Source organism: Carlito syrichta, unplaced genomic scaffold (genome assembly GCF_000164805.1).
Source record: "Carlito syrichta isolate Samal-C Ts95f unplaced genomic scaffold, Tarsius_syrichta-2.0.1 Scaffold116229, whole genome shotgun sequence".
Classification (NCBI taxonomy): domain Eukaryota; kingdom Metazoa; phylum Chordata; class Mammalia; order Primates; family Tarsiidae; genus Carlito; species Carlito syrichta.
Genome location: NW_007060325.1, coordinates 242,023 through 258,514, shown reverse-complemented (window position 1 = coordinate 258,514; position 16,492 = coordinate 242,023). Strand labels below are relative to the sequence as shown.

The 16,492-nt window shown below is 37.4% G+C and overlaps 1 pseudogene; it reads left to right on the top strand.

The window, feature by feature from the left end:
- The first annotated feature begins 6,210 nt into the window (after nt 1-6,210).
- Nucleotides 6,211-7,259, top strand: LOC103276769 (annotated as a pseudogene).
- The last annotated feature ends 9,233 nt before the right edge of the window (nt 7,260-16,492 follow it).

Sequence of the window (16,492 nt, the reverse complement as noted above, 5' to 3'; positions counted from 1 at the left end):
GTGGTCACCTCGGGGAGCCGGTGACGCGGAGGGGGAGGCCGGGGCGGGCGCCGCCGGGCGGGGCCGGGGGCGGAGCGCGGGGGGCGGAGGGGGGCGCCGTCGGGAGGTGGAGCGACTCGCTGCTGACACGTCAGCTGCGGCTCCGGGAGGGGATGCGGGAGACCGCGGGGAGGAGGAGGGCGGGAGCTCAAGGCTGCCTCGCCTCGGCTTTCTGCCCCGTCGCTGCCGTGGCAACCGGAACTCTGCGCCTTCGCCCTCGTCCAATCGCCTTCCCAGACCCTCCGCGTGACTTCACAGTCCCTTCGCCGACCCTCCGCGTGACTCCGTTCTTCGCTCGCCCTCGCGGCGCGCTTGGGGCCCCGACCCCGCGCCGCCCCAACAGCTCCCTGCGGACGACCTCTCGAGGCTTCTGATTTCTGGTCCGTCGCGAACCAGCCCACCCACTTGCCCCCCCCCAAGTCCCCGCCATGCTCGGTGTGGTCCCTCCCTTTCCAAATTACCACAGCCCACCCGTGATTTTCCACCGTTCGTCTCCCGGATTCCAGGCTCTCTCCCCTTCCGACCCTCGGGGCTTCCTTGGGGCCCCATCCTGCGATCCCCTTTGATTAGGAAAGAGGAAGGAGTGAACGAGTGGGTTGAGGATGTAAAGCAGTAGCCTGCTTGGTCTTGAACGGGGGAGGAGGTTACGATCCTAATTTTAGAGATGAATACATTAAAACATTCTTCCACCTAGTGAGTGATGGAGCTGCGATTCAAATCCAGGCAGTTCCCTCCGTTTAAATCACAACTCTGTAAAGCCTCCATCGAGCCGCAAGCAATTTTGGCATCTTCCTTCTGACTAGGGGAGCAAAATCTTACTTAAATCGTAATAAAGTTGGGTTATCTATATGTGCAATTATTTTTTTAAAGGAATGGGGCGGGGTGGTGGTACCAGCAGGTCTGCCCAGGGAAGAGTGACTGCAAAGTGGCTGGAGCACTTTGTGTTCCTCTGTTACCAGGGGCTCCTCACTGCATTCTCTGCTGAGGTTTTTCATCACCCTCTAACAACAAACCCATCAGTTGGTTTCTCAACTAATTGCACGAAAGGCAAGTGGAAGCAATGTGGCCCGTGTTTGCAATCCATAATGTTGAAGAAGAAAAGGCTGGTAAACAGATGTTCACAAATTTTTGGCTCTAAGGGTCATGAGAGGTCCCATTGGTCCAGGGTAGTTCCAGTGCTGTCTGGAGAGAATATATGGTGGGTAAGGTCATGGACAGGCACACTCTGATCGAGTCGTAGTGTCGTTCATTCTTCATTTCTTTTCTACTGCGTATTTATATGTTTTAGAATCTTAGGTGTTTCTGTTTTTTTCAAATGCAAAACATTGTCGTTTTTGGAATGAGGTAAAAAAAATTTTTTTAATTTATTTCCAAGCATTTTATTCTTTATATTATTATTTTTTTAATGTTAAAGATGTGGGTACACTTCAAGGTTAGGTATACAAATGTTCATAACGCATGTACCCTTGTTGATGAGGTGTGCTCCTATCCCCCCTGCAGATTCCCACTACTGCCACTCCCACCCTTGCCCTCCCCTGGCGGTTTCCCACTTCTGCAAATCCTTTGTAATTGTTCAAGGTCCACTTCTAATAGGCATTTCTAACTTAATGTGTTGAAAGTCAAATTCTTTTATCTTTTTCTCCCCGACTCTATCTTCTTCAGCCTTCCCTATCTTAGATTGGAATAGTAATGACAGTTTAATTACTATCTTCCAGGTGCTCAAGCCAAAAACTTGCAAACCATCCTTGACTTCTTTCACACCCAACTTTAATCCATCGGCCAATTCTATGTCTTTATTTTAATAGTTGTACTGAAGAATAATTGACCTACAATAAACTGCATGTTTAAAGTGTATCATTTGATAATTTTTGACATACGTATACATCCTTGAGACTATCATCACAACCAAGTTAATTAACATATCAGCATCTCCAAAAAAGTTCTCACGCTCCTTTGTAATCCTTCCCTCCACCCTCCCAACTGTCTTCAAACAACCTGTCACTATAGATTGGTCTACATTTTCTAGAATTCGATATAAACAGAATCATAGTGTATATGTTCTTTTTTTGTCTGACTTCTTTCTCTCAGCATAAGCATTTGAAATACATCCAGAATCTGACCGCTTCTCCCCTATCTCCTATGCCACCAGTGAAGACCAAGTCACCATCTTCTCTCACCTAAACGACTGTATTAGCCTTCTCACTGATCTCCTTCTGCTTTTGCCCTCCCAAAATCTATTGTCTCAGTAGCAGCCAGAGCAATAATTTTATTTTGATTTATTCATTTTAAAGATGCAGGGTACAATTCAGGATTAGGTATACAAGTAGTCATCATACAGGTAAAGTTTGGACCTCCTTTTTGTCCCCATTTTGCCTGATTTGAGATCAGGTACCCTTATTGATGTTGTATTCTCCTCTCAACCCCACCCCGGCTGTACCCCACTACCGGCAATCTCTTTCTTAAAGTATTATGGTAAATGTTTAGGGTTCACTTATAAGTGAGAACATGTGGTACTCTGTTCTTTGTTTCTGTGATAGATCGCTGAATTTGATAGACTCTAAATCCATCCATGTTGCAGCGAAGTCCATATGTTTGTCTTTCTTTATGGCTGTGTAATATTCCATTGTGTATATGTACCACTTTTTTTTTTTTTATCCATTCCAGTTTCGATGGGCAGCACCGTTGGTTCCATGTTTTTACTATTGTGAATAGTGCTGCAATAAACATGTATGTGCAGGTATCTATTTGTAGAATGATTTGAGTTCCTCCAGGTATATTCCCAGTGGGGGATTGCTGAGTCCTATGGAAGGTCAATATTTAATTTTTTTGGAAATCACCACACTGTTTTCCAAAGAAGTTGAAATAGTTTGCACTCCCACCAGCAGTGTAGAAGCATTCCTTTTTATCCACATCCTCACCAGCATCTGTTGTTTGTTTTATTGATGATGGCCATTCTCACTGGGGTTAGGTGGTATCTCAATGTGGTTTTGATTTGCATTTCTCTGATGATTAGTGAGGCTGAGCACTTTTTCATGTGTCTGTTGGCTGCCAGTATATCTTCTTTTGAAAAGTGCCTATTCATGTCTTTTGCTCACTTTTTAATAGGGTTGATTGTTTATTTCCTTTCGGCACGTTTGTTCCTTGTAGATCCTGGATGTTAGGCCTTTGTCAGATATACAGTTGGCAAGTATTTTTTCCCATTCTGTGAGCTGTCTCCGCACTCTCTTGATGGTTCCTTTTGCTCTGCAGAAGCTTTTCAGTTTGATGAGAACCCACTGTCATCTTATTTCTTTTGGCATGGGCACTTGGGGTTTTGATCAGGAATTGGTTGCCAGTTCCAAATTCCTTAAGGATGTCTCCTGCATTTTCTAAGGTTCTTATAGTTTAGGTTTTACATTTAGGTCTTTGATTCATTTAGAGTTGATTTTTGTGTATGGTGATAGGTAGGAGTCCTGTTTCAATCTTCTGCATGTGGTCAGCCAGTTTTTCCAGCACCACTTACTGAATAGGTTCTCCTCTTCCCAGTGGTTGTTGATGGAGGCTTTGTCAGAGATGAGTTGGTCAAAAAATTGAGGTTTTGCTTCCAGAATCTCTATCCTGCTCCATCAGAGTGATAATTTTATAATATAAATTTAGTCGTGTCTCTCCTCTGCTCAGAACCTTCCCATGGCTTCCCTTTCAAGTAAAATGGAGTGACTTTTTTATGGACTGTTCTGTCCTATTAATTTTACTCCCTTCCCCTTTTGTCCCTGTTTCCTAGAGCTCTTCCCTTGCTCTGTTAGTTCCATTCAAATACACAAATTCCACTCCTGCCCTTGGGCGTTTGTACTTGCAACTTTTCCTCAAATTGGAATAATTCTCCAAATAGTCTGCCTAGCAAACTGCTTCCCTCACTTGTCATGTCTCTGTAACAGTGCCATATCTTACAAGTGAGGCCTTCCTTGACCACCCTACTTAACATATAACTCCCTTGCATGACAACCTAGCCCATCACCCCGCTTTATTTTTCTTTAGCATTTTCTTTAGCACAATTACCACCTGCCTTACATTTGTTTATCTATTTGACTGCCCCGACCTCACCTCAAATATAAGCCCCATGGGAACAGGGGATTTGTCTGTTTTGTTCACTGCTGTAGCATCAGTGCCTAGGAAAATCTCTGCAATGTATGAGGTGCACAACAAATTATTTGTTGAATGAACCCATGGTTCCTCACGTAAATATATTTTATAATATGTGCATAATCTAAACAAAGCCTCCACATATAAATAGTACCTAGAGGAAATATACCACGAGAATTTTGTTTCTTCCTCTAAGCTGAATCCTCAACACCAGAAGCTGAACCTGGAATACATTTATTGTTAAAAGAGGGCATATAGTTTCAAGAGATGAATACACATTTCAAGGTGGGGGATAGGATGTGATTTTTTGTCTCATCTTTAATGCCTCACAGGGCCTGATAATTTAAAAGGACTTGCATTCCTTCAGATAAAAGTTCTTATCTTTTCCCAGAATCAAATTATATTTGACTGGATGTGGTGGCTCACACCTGTAATCCCAGCAATTTGGGAAGCCAAGGCAAGTGGATGACTTGAGGCCAGGAGTTTGAGACCAACCTGGGTACATAGCAAGACCACCTCTCTGCAAAAAGTCAGGCAGGTGTCATGGTGGGCCACACCTATAGTCTTAACTACTCGGGAGGCTGAGACAGGAGGAATGTTTGGGTCCAGGAGCTTGAGGCTGCAGTGACCTATGATCACACCACTGCATTCCAAGCTTGGTGACAGAGAGACAATGTCTCAAATATGTATATTTGATTGTATAGCAGAGGTAGCCCATCACGAACAAATGTATCATATGATAAAGTATGTTCACAGTATTTCATTAATTATATTGTCATAACAATAGAAGAAAGCTTTATTGCCTTGTTTAAAGGAGGGAGAAATGAATATAATCTAGCTAAGAAATATAGTCATAAATTGTGAACATAAGATACTGAAATGAAAATGCTCCAGGCCTCACATATAATGATGAAAACTTATGGCAGGTATAAAGGAGTGTTGAAACCATTATGTCCCCTCCCCAAAATGACTAAGCTAAAGCTGCATTTTGTTCAGTTCACAATCTTAATATTTCAAACTTCTGCTTCTATGAATCCAAATAAAATATGGTAAAAAATGAAAAATAAAACAAAACTAAAAAATAAAAGAGGGCATATTTATTATGGAAAGAGTGTATGAAATAGCACTGTACTTTTTCCCTATGTATTACCAGAATATTAAATCAGATTTTTAAAAGTGATTTTTGGAGCTATCATGAACTGTAGTGGACTTAGAGGACAATTGTGGACTAAGCATCAATCCTACTTAAAAAGGGCTATCTTGAAGATATCTTTTGAAGATAAATTTTGACTCCAGCTTTAGCAGAATCTGGCCTTGATGGACAGTGGAAGAAATCATGACTTGAAATTCTTTGAATAAGAATTTATTTTTTTTAAATAATTTTTTTAATGTTCTAAATACAATAATAAAAAAAAACTCTGCACTGTTAAAAAAGTGATTTTAATTTTTCTTATTTCTATTTAGGCTAGAATGAATACCAATTCATTGGTGGAGAAAGCAAAATTCCAGTGATCTAACTGAATACTATTTTGCTAGTATCTACTTTCAGCTAATATTCAGATACACTTTTATATGAAAGGTCAAAGCTCTTAGTTACTGAAGAATTGGGTACTTAGTTTGTAGATTTTCCAGGGTTTTGATTTATCTGCATTCTATTTTAAAATCATTCCCTTAAAGAGATATTAAGATTTTGCAGTTGATCACAGTAAGGGTGGTAGCAGTAGTTCTTCCTACCAGAAATATATATATATATATATATATATATATATATATATATATATATATAGTAGATGAATATATACTATATATATATAGTAAATGAATCAGCATTCATTTTATTCATAGCATTTGAATATGTGGGCATTGATGCTTAACATTAGCTCTCATCTCAAGTGTATTATTTGTTAACACCACAAATGAGATTCACACTGAGTAAAGGTTGAGTAAGAGTTAAAAATAAATTTGTCCACTTTGGGAGGCCAAAGCAGGAGGATCTTGAGGCCAAAAGTTTGGGTCCTTCAGCTATTCAGCAGAGAACTATTATTCGCTATTTCTATCCTGCAACAGTTGGAGATTGAGTTCAAGGAGACCCAAGCACTAGTATTGGCCCCCACCAGAGAACTATGACTCAGCAGACCCAAAAGATAATTCTGGAACTTGGTGACTATATGGGAGCAATGCGTCATGCCTACACTGGTGGAACAAATGTTCAAAATGAAATGCAAACTGAAGTATCATATATTGTTGTTGGTACACTCAGGAGAGTGTTTGATATGTTAAATGGAAGATACCTTTCTCCAAAATAGATCAAAGTGTTGGTTTTGGATGAAGCAGATGAAATGTTGAGCCAAAGGTTTAAGGATATAATCTATGAGATTTTCCAAAAATAAAAGTATTCAGGTTGTGTTGCTTTCTGCCACAATGCCAACTGATATGTTGGAACTGACAAAAAAAATTATCCAATTCAAATTCTGGTGAAAAGGAAAGAACTGACCCTTGAAGAAATCAAACAGTTTTATATTAATGTTAGAAGAGAAGAGTGGAAATTGGATATACTTTGTGACTTGTATGAGACTCTGACTGTTACTCAGGCTGCTATTTTTCACACTATGAGGCACAAAGTGGATTGACTCACTGAGGAAGTGCATGCCAGAGACTTTACAGTTTCTGCTCTGCTTGGTGACATGGACCAGAAGGAAAGAGATGTTATCATGAGAGAATTCCAATACGGGTCAAGTCATATTCGATCACTACTGACTTGTTGGCTCATGGGGTTGATGTGCAACAAGTGTCTTTGGTTATAAACTATGATCTATCTACCTATTATGAAAACTATATTCACAGGAGTTGATAGCAGCAGTTGATGGTAAGATGTCACTCAGAAACGGTGCTGATGTAATTTAGGATGTGGAATCAAAAGCAAAAACAGCACACTGTTTAAATAAAAACTGAGTCGAATTGACAGAGGGGGGTGATTTGGGAGGAAAGATGTGGCTATAAACTTTGTTACCGAAGAAGACAAGAGGATTTTTCATGACATTGAGACTTTCTACAACACTACACTGGAAGAAATGCCCATAAATATGGCTGGCATTGTTTAATTCCTTGGATGAGATAGTTTTGAATGCAGTGTTCACTGTTGCTGAATAGGCGGTTACAATGTGCATTATGCTTCTTTCTTTGGAAATATTTGAATCTTGTCTCAATGTTCATAATGGAGCAGAAATACAGATTTTTATAGCAAACAACACATTAGTTGTGAGCTCTTATGAGAAAAGTAATTGGCTTTATCCTCCTTAGGGTTAGACTGTTGGGGTGGTTATAAAGACGTGGGTCTGTAAAATCTTTCTTAGAAATGTATTTCCTAGTTCTGTAGAAATGGTTGCTTTAGATATTCCTCTATCATTTAATAATATATTTGTGAACTAAAAGGCATAAGTGCTGTATAAAATCAGTCAATTGTGTTAAACTAGCATATCTGCCTTTATTGTGCTTGTAATTAGCCTGGATAGAAAGAAAGACCTTTAACGTTTACTTTTTTAGAAAGCATCTGAATGTATTTTGTTTGGTATTGTATTCATCCAATAAAGTATTTAATTAGTGTTGAAAAGATAGTTTTAATACATTGGACAATAAGCAATGCAGAACAGTGATTCCTAAGATGAAATTGAGTATATGAGATGAGTGCTATGATTGTCCTAGTTTACTCCCTGGAGAGAGTTTCCAGAATGACCAGGGAAGGGAAACTCAAATAGGAAATCTTAAGTTAAAGAGACAGATTTGAAAGTCTGGGGAAGCAAGTGTAGGTAGAATTTGCAGGCCTGAGTCCAAGATAAAAGAAAGCTACATAGAGAGGAGAGAACTGTACAGAAAAAGAGGGTTCCAGAGATCTATAGAGTGTTTCCCTCAAGTCTTCAGCTCCATAATGCCAAGCATGTAAGGAACTACCTGAGGCCAGGGAAGGAACACTGGAGAGCAATGGGAGTGAGGGGTGAAGGGACAGTTGTTGGAGTGGAGAACAGTTTATATTATCACCAGCTAGAGTTTAAAAAAATCTGTAACGAACAAAGCATCAGGTAAAGAATTCAATAAAGGGGTAAAACTAGCCTGATCAAAGGTTACCCTCGTTCCAACTAGCATGGCTTAAAACAAGCCTTGAAAATATCAAAATGTTTCCAAGTATATCAACTGCATTCAAGAACAAAGCTCAAAAATATTTAAGAGGATACAAAAAAACCCAGTATTCTATAAGGTAAATTCATAATATTTGGACTCCAGTAAAAATTATTAGGCATGCAAAGAAGCAAGAAAAGACAAACCATAAGGAAAAGAAAAATCAATCAATCGAAATTATCAGAAATAATACTAATGATGGAATGATTACACAGCAACATTAACACAGTTATCGTCCATATGTTCAAGGTGTTATAGGAAAGCATAAGTGTGTAAATGAGGGACAAAGAAGATATAAAACAAACTAACTTAAGCATAGAGAGGTGAAAAAAAAACAATGGCTCAGATGAAAAATACACTGGTTGGAATTAACAGCAGATTGTACACTGCAGAAAGAAAATATTAGTGAGCTTGAGGATGCAGCAACATAAACTCTGCAAAATGAGTCATACAGAGAAAAGAGACTGAAAGAAATGAACAGAACATCAGTATATTCAACTTCAACCAGTCTAATATATGTGTAATTGGAGTTGCTGAAGAAGAAGAGATGGAAAACATATTTGAATAAATAATGAATGTGTTTAAAATTTGATGAAAACTCACAGATTCAAGAAGCTCAGCAAATCTCAATCATAAGAAACATGAAGAAAACGATATAATTGCACATCAAATTGCCTAACACTAGTGCTAAGGAAAAAAATTTGAAAAGCATTTAGAGAAAACATGCATAATTTACATAGAGGAGCAAAGATTAAATGACACTAGACTTCTTTGCAGAAATGTGCAAGCCAGAAGCCAATAGAGCAACATTTTATAGTGCTGAAAGAAAAAGAAACTGACATTCTAGAATCGTACACCAAGTGAAAATATCTTTCAGAGATGAGGTGAAGTATTTTCAACAAATGGTGCTGGGACAACTGGATATCCACATGCAAAAGAGTTAACTTGAATCTTACCTCATACCACATATAAAAATTAACTCAAAATAGACCACAGACCTAAATGTAACAGCTAAAATCATAAAACTCTTAGAAGAAAAAATAGAAATAAATCTTGGAATAGGCAATAGGTTCTTAGATATGACATCAAGAACACAAGGAACAAACGAAAGCATAGATAAATTTGACTTCATCAAATTTAAAACTTCTGTGCTTCAAAGGATACCATCAAGAAAATAAAAGACAGTCAAAGAAATTCAGATAAGACAAATGTAAGTTTTGAGCTTTGAGATCAGTAGGATCTATTACTATGTTTATTCCAAAAGAAACTGTAACTATTAATTCTATGGAGAAATTGAGCCGGATTCCGTCTCTTTTTCTGTTTATCAGTTCCTCAATCATGGGGAATTTGGTCATCCATATTTCTCACTACTTTATGCTAAGGAAGGGCATTGTGGAATAATGAAGAGAATGAAAATGTTGCACCTGTCATTGGGAGTACTTATCCATAAACAGCCAATTGTTTTGCAAGATTCATAACATAGATAATCCAAATTTTTAAAATACCAAAGAATATGGAGCGGATCCCCTGAGTAACCCAAGAGAACAATCCTGAAAAGTGAATGTTCTCTTAATGAGTTCCAAAAGCCCAAAATAATAGGTAATATTATCATAAAGTCAATGCCCCATGGCTTGCACACATAGCATATCAGCTGTTTCATCTGTGGTGCTCCACTTGACACTTAAAGTTGAACAGTCTCCCTTCTCAGGGAAAACAAACCTCATAGTGGCTTTTATCCAGTCCACCACACTGGCTTCTCTTGGAAATAACCTTCAGTGTGTCTGGATCATATATACCCATCTGTGATTGTTTAATAGTGAGCTATGGGTCCTGCATCAATCAAAATTTTTCTACTCTGCAGCCTTTACAAATCAAAGACATTGCTTCCAATTTAGTTACACTCTCAATCCATTTCAGCAAAGGATTCTCAGGAAGCTGATGATTCCAATATACAAAATGAAACAATTCTTTCATATTATACCCTCTGGTTTCAATAGTTGTTTGGTTTTACCCTTCTCCCACATTAACTATCTTCTTGGAAACCACAGGTCACAGAGGTAATTTCTTGTGCCCTGGCATAATTTTCCCTTTTGTGAGTGATTTTGAGGCTAGTAATCTGAGCCCAGACAGCCTCACACCTGAGCTTGATCCAGCCTCAAGGTCCAACCCAGCACTCTCTTTCATTTTAGCTATTATAAATAACAATAACTAAGGGATGAAACACTTTGCTTTTTCCTTATTAGCTTGCATTTCCCCATGCATCTAATGAATCAACTCCCCAGGAGTTAAATCCATTTCCAAGCACCAATAGCAACTTCCATCCCAGCAACTGAATGCAGCACTGCTGCAGCTCCACATAGAGTGGCCATGTTGCCACCCGGGAATCAAAGGTTAATCTAATAACAAGTGTATAATGGTTTTCTTCTGAAACATATTTTTTAATCTCCAATTTTCCATTTCTACCAAAGCCAAATCATACTTGGACCAATTTATTTGCAAAATAAGCTTTAGTCTTATTATAGTTGGCCTGATAATTTGCACAAAATGCAAAAAGAATTATTGTCTATATATGCTCTTTTAAGTTGGCTTTGATGGAACTTCTTCATAAGGAAGTTTGGATTCAAATTTTTAAAGCCTCAAGGTCAGAAACCAAGCCAAGAATTTGCCATTCGATTTTGCTTATAATACCTGTATGAATTCCTCTCTTCTCAGTGTCTCAAAATATCCTGTGGTTCCTGAGCCTATTAGAAAGGGACATTCTTTACTTACCATAGGTTAGGAGCCCTGTAAAAGCACTGTGTAGTTAAGGTACAAGGGCAGTCTTTCCAAGGGACCTTTGTTGACTCTATAAAGCCAATCTTAACTTCTCAAAGCAGTATGCCCATATCTGAAATTATGTCCAGCCAAAGCCTTGGTAAAATAACCAGTGCTTCCAAATGAGTCCTGTTATAGAATAAAACAGACTCCCATTGAACTTTTGCAAACAATCCCATTACCACAAGTTAAGAACATTTACAAACAGTTTCTGAATTCTGAAGAAATAAGGTGGAGAGAAAGAAATATGCCTCAAATTTTGTTTACAAGAGCATATTCTATCAATTGTTGAACACTATAAATAGCTCAAAAGTTTTCTTGACTCTGTAAAACAAAAAGAATCAGCAATGTTTCAAACAACAACAAAAAATGTTAAAAAGTTATTTTGTTAAAAATGTTAAAAATGTTAAAATGTTAAAAACTCTACTAGTTTTAGCCCGTGTAATTAACTCATGTTCTGCTTGATATTGGGCCAGCAAACTTCATGAACATATCAGCTCTCTAATGAGAGTCCTAGAAGTTTTCTCTCTTGTCCTGTGACACAATTTCCAAAGTTATCAGAAATCTGCATTCAAGAGTCCTTTTTATGAACTTCTCTAAAGAAGTAGATCTGGTGCTATAGCTGATTATACACTGCTTTTTTTTTTTTTAAAGAATCAAAGTAAAACAATAATTGTGGATGTTTAGCACAGTCATGGTTAAGGACACACTTGACAAAGAAATTTCTTTGGCATGCAATCATTTAACATAATAATTAATACTAATAACATAGCCTAACACATATCAGAATTTTAGGAATCATCCAATTTTGAAATACATCTTAATATGTCTCTTTTTGACTTCAGAGTACTTAATATCTTAAGTTAGTTTGAGGTCAAAAGATTGAATTTAAAACTTGATATCACAAAATAGGATCTCAGGGTCCTGTATCTCACATAGCAGTTTATTTTGATTGTCAGCTTCTCCCAGGTCTGAAGATGAGGCCTTGGCTAGATGATTAAGCAGGAGTTGACGCCTTTTCCAGACCCAGGAATCACAACCCTCTAATTTAACAGCATACAGATTAATTAATAGGACTTTTATCAAAGGTGTTAAAAGGTTCAGAACATTTGATTCAAATAGAATGATAAGTGATTGTAAAATAACAATTATTCATGTAACTAGAGTGATCATCAAAAGACTTTAAAAGTATAACTGTCGTTAAATGTATGTAAAAGCCTAAATTCTTTTGAATCTCAGTTTTCCTAAGCAATCAAAAACCCAATGATGATGACATAGGAATTATCTTGATAAAATGCAAAATGTTTCCTAGGCCATTTATCAATCTTTCATTTACAAAGAAAGATCTGCAGTGTGACTGTTTCTCCTTATGGGAAGCTCATTTAGATAACCTGAAAATAAAATGTGATGAAAATGGTTATTGAATTAATCAGATACAGGAAGAGTGTGTCCAGGGCCATGAGTAAAACAAGAAACCAGAAGACTAGTATCTTGAACAGGGGCATAAATGGCTCTTAGTAACACCATGAGAAGTTTTCCAGTTATACGGAACAATTTAGGCATCAAGAAAAACCTATAGTACTGGAGGAAAACATTGCTTTTCTAGGCTTTCAAGATAAACATTTCAGCATCAGGTTACAATAGCAGTTAGAACCAGAGGAGAAAATTATAAAAACTGATGAAAAAGTTGAAGAAGGAAGTTATCATCTCAGGTCTTTTCAAGGGAGAAAAAACTGAAAGCAGCAAGACATAAAGTTTCACTTCTGAAATATAAATAGATCCAAAATCTCTTGTATAATTCTTTTATACAAAATAATTCTCTTTTTCTTATAACCTTCCTTATAAAACACATTTTCATAGCCATGACTTTTTTCACATCATTTTCCTATTCCTTTCTTATTGCTTCCTTTCTTTCTTCTTTCATAACCTTTCCAAGTTTGTAATCTGAATCAACCTTTAGATAATGTTTAAATTAGACTAAAGTATTGTTTTTCTCAATAAGAAGACATTGGCACATTTTATACACAGAATTATATATTAACTAGGATTCTTATTCTTAGTAACCTTAAATTTTAGTGAAAAACCTAGGAAGCAAGAGATACTGAATTACTCCACCAGATATTAGCATTTTATAGGTGAGAACATTTGACATTTCTTAGAAATATGTTTTCTTATATGATAATCCTTTTTTAACTGGAAATGACTCAGATATCTAATAAGCATCCAAAATAATTTCAAGATTTTAAATTACACAAAAAACTTACCTACAGCAAATATCTCATTTATAGTTCATCAATTTCTAGCATTTTATCTAGATTACTTATGAGATTACTAATACAAAACTAGTTATTATTTCAATGTCAACACTTCTTATAACCTGTGTATGTTAGGAATTCATCTAAGTAAGAAACTTAAAGTTAAGTACAAGAGCATTTTCTCCAATAACTCAGAAGATTCAGCTGTTTTTTATTAAAATAGCAACATTAAACTTATCTCATTTATCAAAAAAGTCACAGAAACAGATCATTTAAAAATAATTATTTATTTATGTATTTACAGATGTGGGGTACAATTCAGGAACAAAGATCATTTTGTTCTTGATGGGGTGTTATAATCTTATAAACTTTTGTGCCAATCTCTGCTATATTAAGATATCTGGCAAAGACAAATATAACACCCAGACAAAACTATATACTGACAGTTTTGAAGACGTTTCTATTTTTATTTGATCAATAATCTTAAAACCAGCTTATTTACTAAAGATTTGCTTAAGTCACATGAACTTGAAAAATGCTTGGTATTTACTTAATTTATTAGTGCACTTTTATTTACAAGCCAAACCTGATACTCTATAAACAAAACATAAAGGTACATACACATAAAGACACCCAAACATGTATATGTACATATAAATAAAGATCTAATAGCTTTTGCCTCAGAACTCTAGCCATGAGATAGCAATACAAACATACTCATCTGGCTAAACTTGGTTTGCTCCAATACATAATTCAATGAAGCCTGTGAACCAAAATTTTGGGTAAAGCAGTTTTGATAGCAGTTTAACTTTTAAAGGTCAAACCTCCCCAGATTCCACAGAACACTGGGGCTGAACAGCACCATGGAAGAACATCACATACTAACCAGGCCCGACCCTGCTTAGAACAGCTGCACAAAAGCCTGAATACCTGGAACTGGCCCCTGCTTTCCCATTCAATAGCAAAATGAATCTAGTTGTAAGACAGCATCACAATTCAAAGACCCATGGAGAGTCCAGACTCGAACATCCCCAGATGCCAAAGAATGCTGAGCCCAAAAACATCACAAAAGAATACCATTTTCTGTTGTTCCACTGGCTCATAACTATATTCAGTCCAATTTTGAAGAATATATTGAACTGCATACTGAGATCAAATTGATTTCCCATAACTATATTGACACACACAAGCAAATAATTATCAGGATAATGCAGTATTGACTTATAAGCCCTGAGAGTGTCTAAATTGAAACAGTTGGGGTGCTTCCTCTCTCTATTTGTTGAGCATGCTAAACCTGCAAACGGAAACTCCTTTGGAATTCTCAAATTGAAGCACATATCCTGCTGTCTGGTATCCACGAAAGACATTCACCTGTCCAAACACATAAGCAATTATTAACAAGCCCACTAAGAGGTCCAAACTGTGTCAGTCTCTCTCAGTTGACTGGATTTGTTCAACCTTCAAATGAAAACTCCTTTGGAATTCCCCAACTTGAGAGAAGCAGGTCCTGCTGTCTAGTACTCACAAAAGGCACTCACCTAGCCAGTCACAGATGTCAAATTTCAAAAGCCTTTCTTCCTGGATAATCAGGAACACAGATGGGGACCAGCAACATTGGGGTGAGAGAGAGACACAGAGAGAGAGAGACAGAGAGAGAGAGAGAGAGAGAGAGAGAGAGAGAGAGAGAGAGAATGAAATTCACCACCAGCTAAAAGGGCCAGGCAGCTGATAGGAGAGTTCTTGAAACTCTCCAACCCCATTGTAGCCACACCTTGAGCAATGCTTTCCCAGTCAAGAAACCAAAATCTGTTACCAAATAAATGTCAGGGTTTCACTCAGGATCCTGTTGCTCACTACACAGAAAGTTAATCACTGAGTCAATGAGTATTTCCAGGGAAGAAACCTCTTTATTTGGATGATGTTGGCATCACCCAACATCACCCAATACCAGAATACCAGAAGCATATATATGTGGGTAAATATAAAATATTTTTATTTAAAATATATAAAACATTTCTTATTTTAAAAATATTTTTGGCCAGGCTCAGTGGCTCAGCCTGTAATCCCGCGCTTTGGGAGGCCGAGGTGAGTGGATTGCCTGAGCCCGCAGGTTTGAGACCTGCCTGGTCTCTCTCTCTCTGTGTCTCTCTCTCACCCCAATGTTGCTGGTTGCCATCTGTGTTCCTGGTTGCCATCTGTGTTCCTGATTATCCAGGAAGAAAGGCTTTTGAAATTTGACATCTGTGACTGGCTAGGTGAGTAACTTTTGTGAGTACTAGACAGCAGGACCTGCTTCTCTCAAGTTGGGGAATTCCAAAGGAGTTTTCATTTGAAGGTTGAACAAAAGAGGACAGACATTCCTTCTCAAATTTGTCTCCCTATTCCACTGAAGTTGGGGGTTTATACAGCAGGGCAGTAATGTGAAAAACAGGAACTAGGGAGGGATAAGGAAGAGGAGTTGGTAAACAGGAATTGGGGAGGAGAGAGGAAGAGGAGTTGCTAAACATGAATTGGGGTCTGACATCTCATTGTCTGGATTGGGTGATCTTGTGAGTTTTAGTTCCTTGATACTACAGGCCTGAGGGTTGGTTTCCTGAAAAAGGAGCTCAGGTAAGACAAACGTAAGTTTCAAGCTTTAATATTGGGGGAGGGTCAATTATTATACTTCTTCAAAAAAAACTGTAATCATTAGTTCTATGGAGAAGCTGGGCTGGTTTCAATAATAACAACCACAGAAAGGTACGCTTCAAATGGAAGGATTGTATAACATGTAAATTATATGTCAATAAATGTGTACACCCTCCACAAAGAAAAGACTTCCATGTCAAAAAAAGTAAATTTCTAAATATACAGAATAAAATATTTTAAAATATTTTAAAATAAAATGCTGAAAGAATGCATTATTACAAGACCTATATTATAAGAAATGTTGAAGTCCTTTAGGAAGAAAAAACATAACAGATGGAAATATGAATCAACACAAAAGAATAAAGAATACCAGAAGCATATATATGTGGGTAAATATAAAATATTTTTATTTAAAATATATAAAACATTTCTTATTTTAAAAATATTTTTTGGCCAAGCTCAGT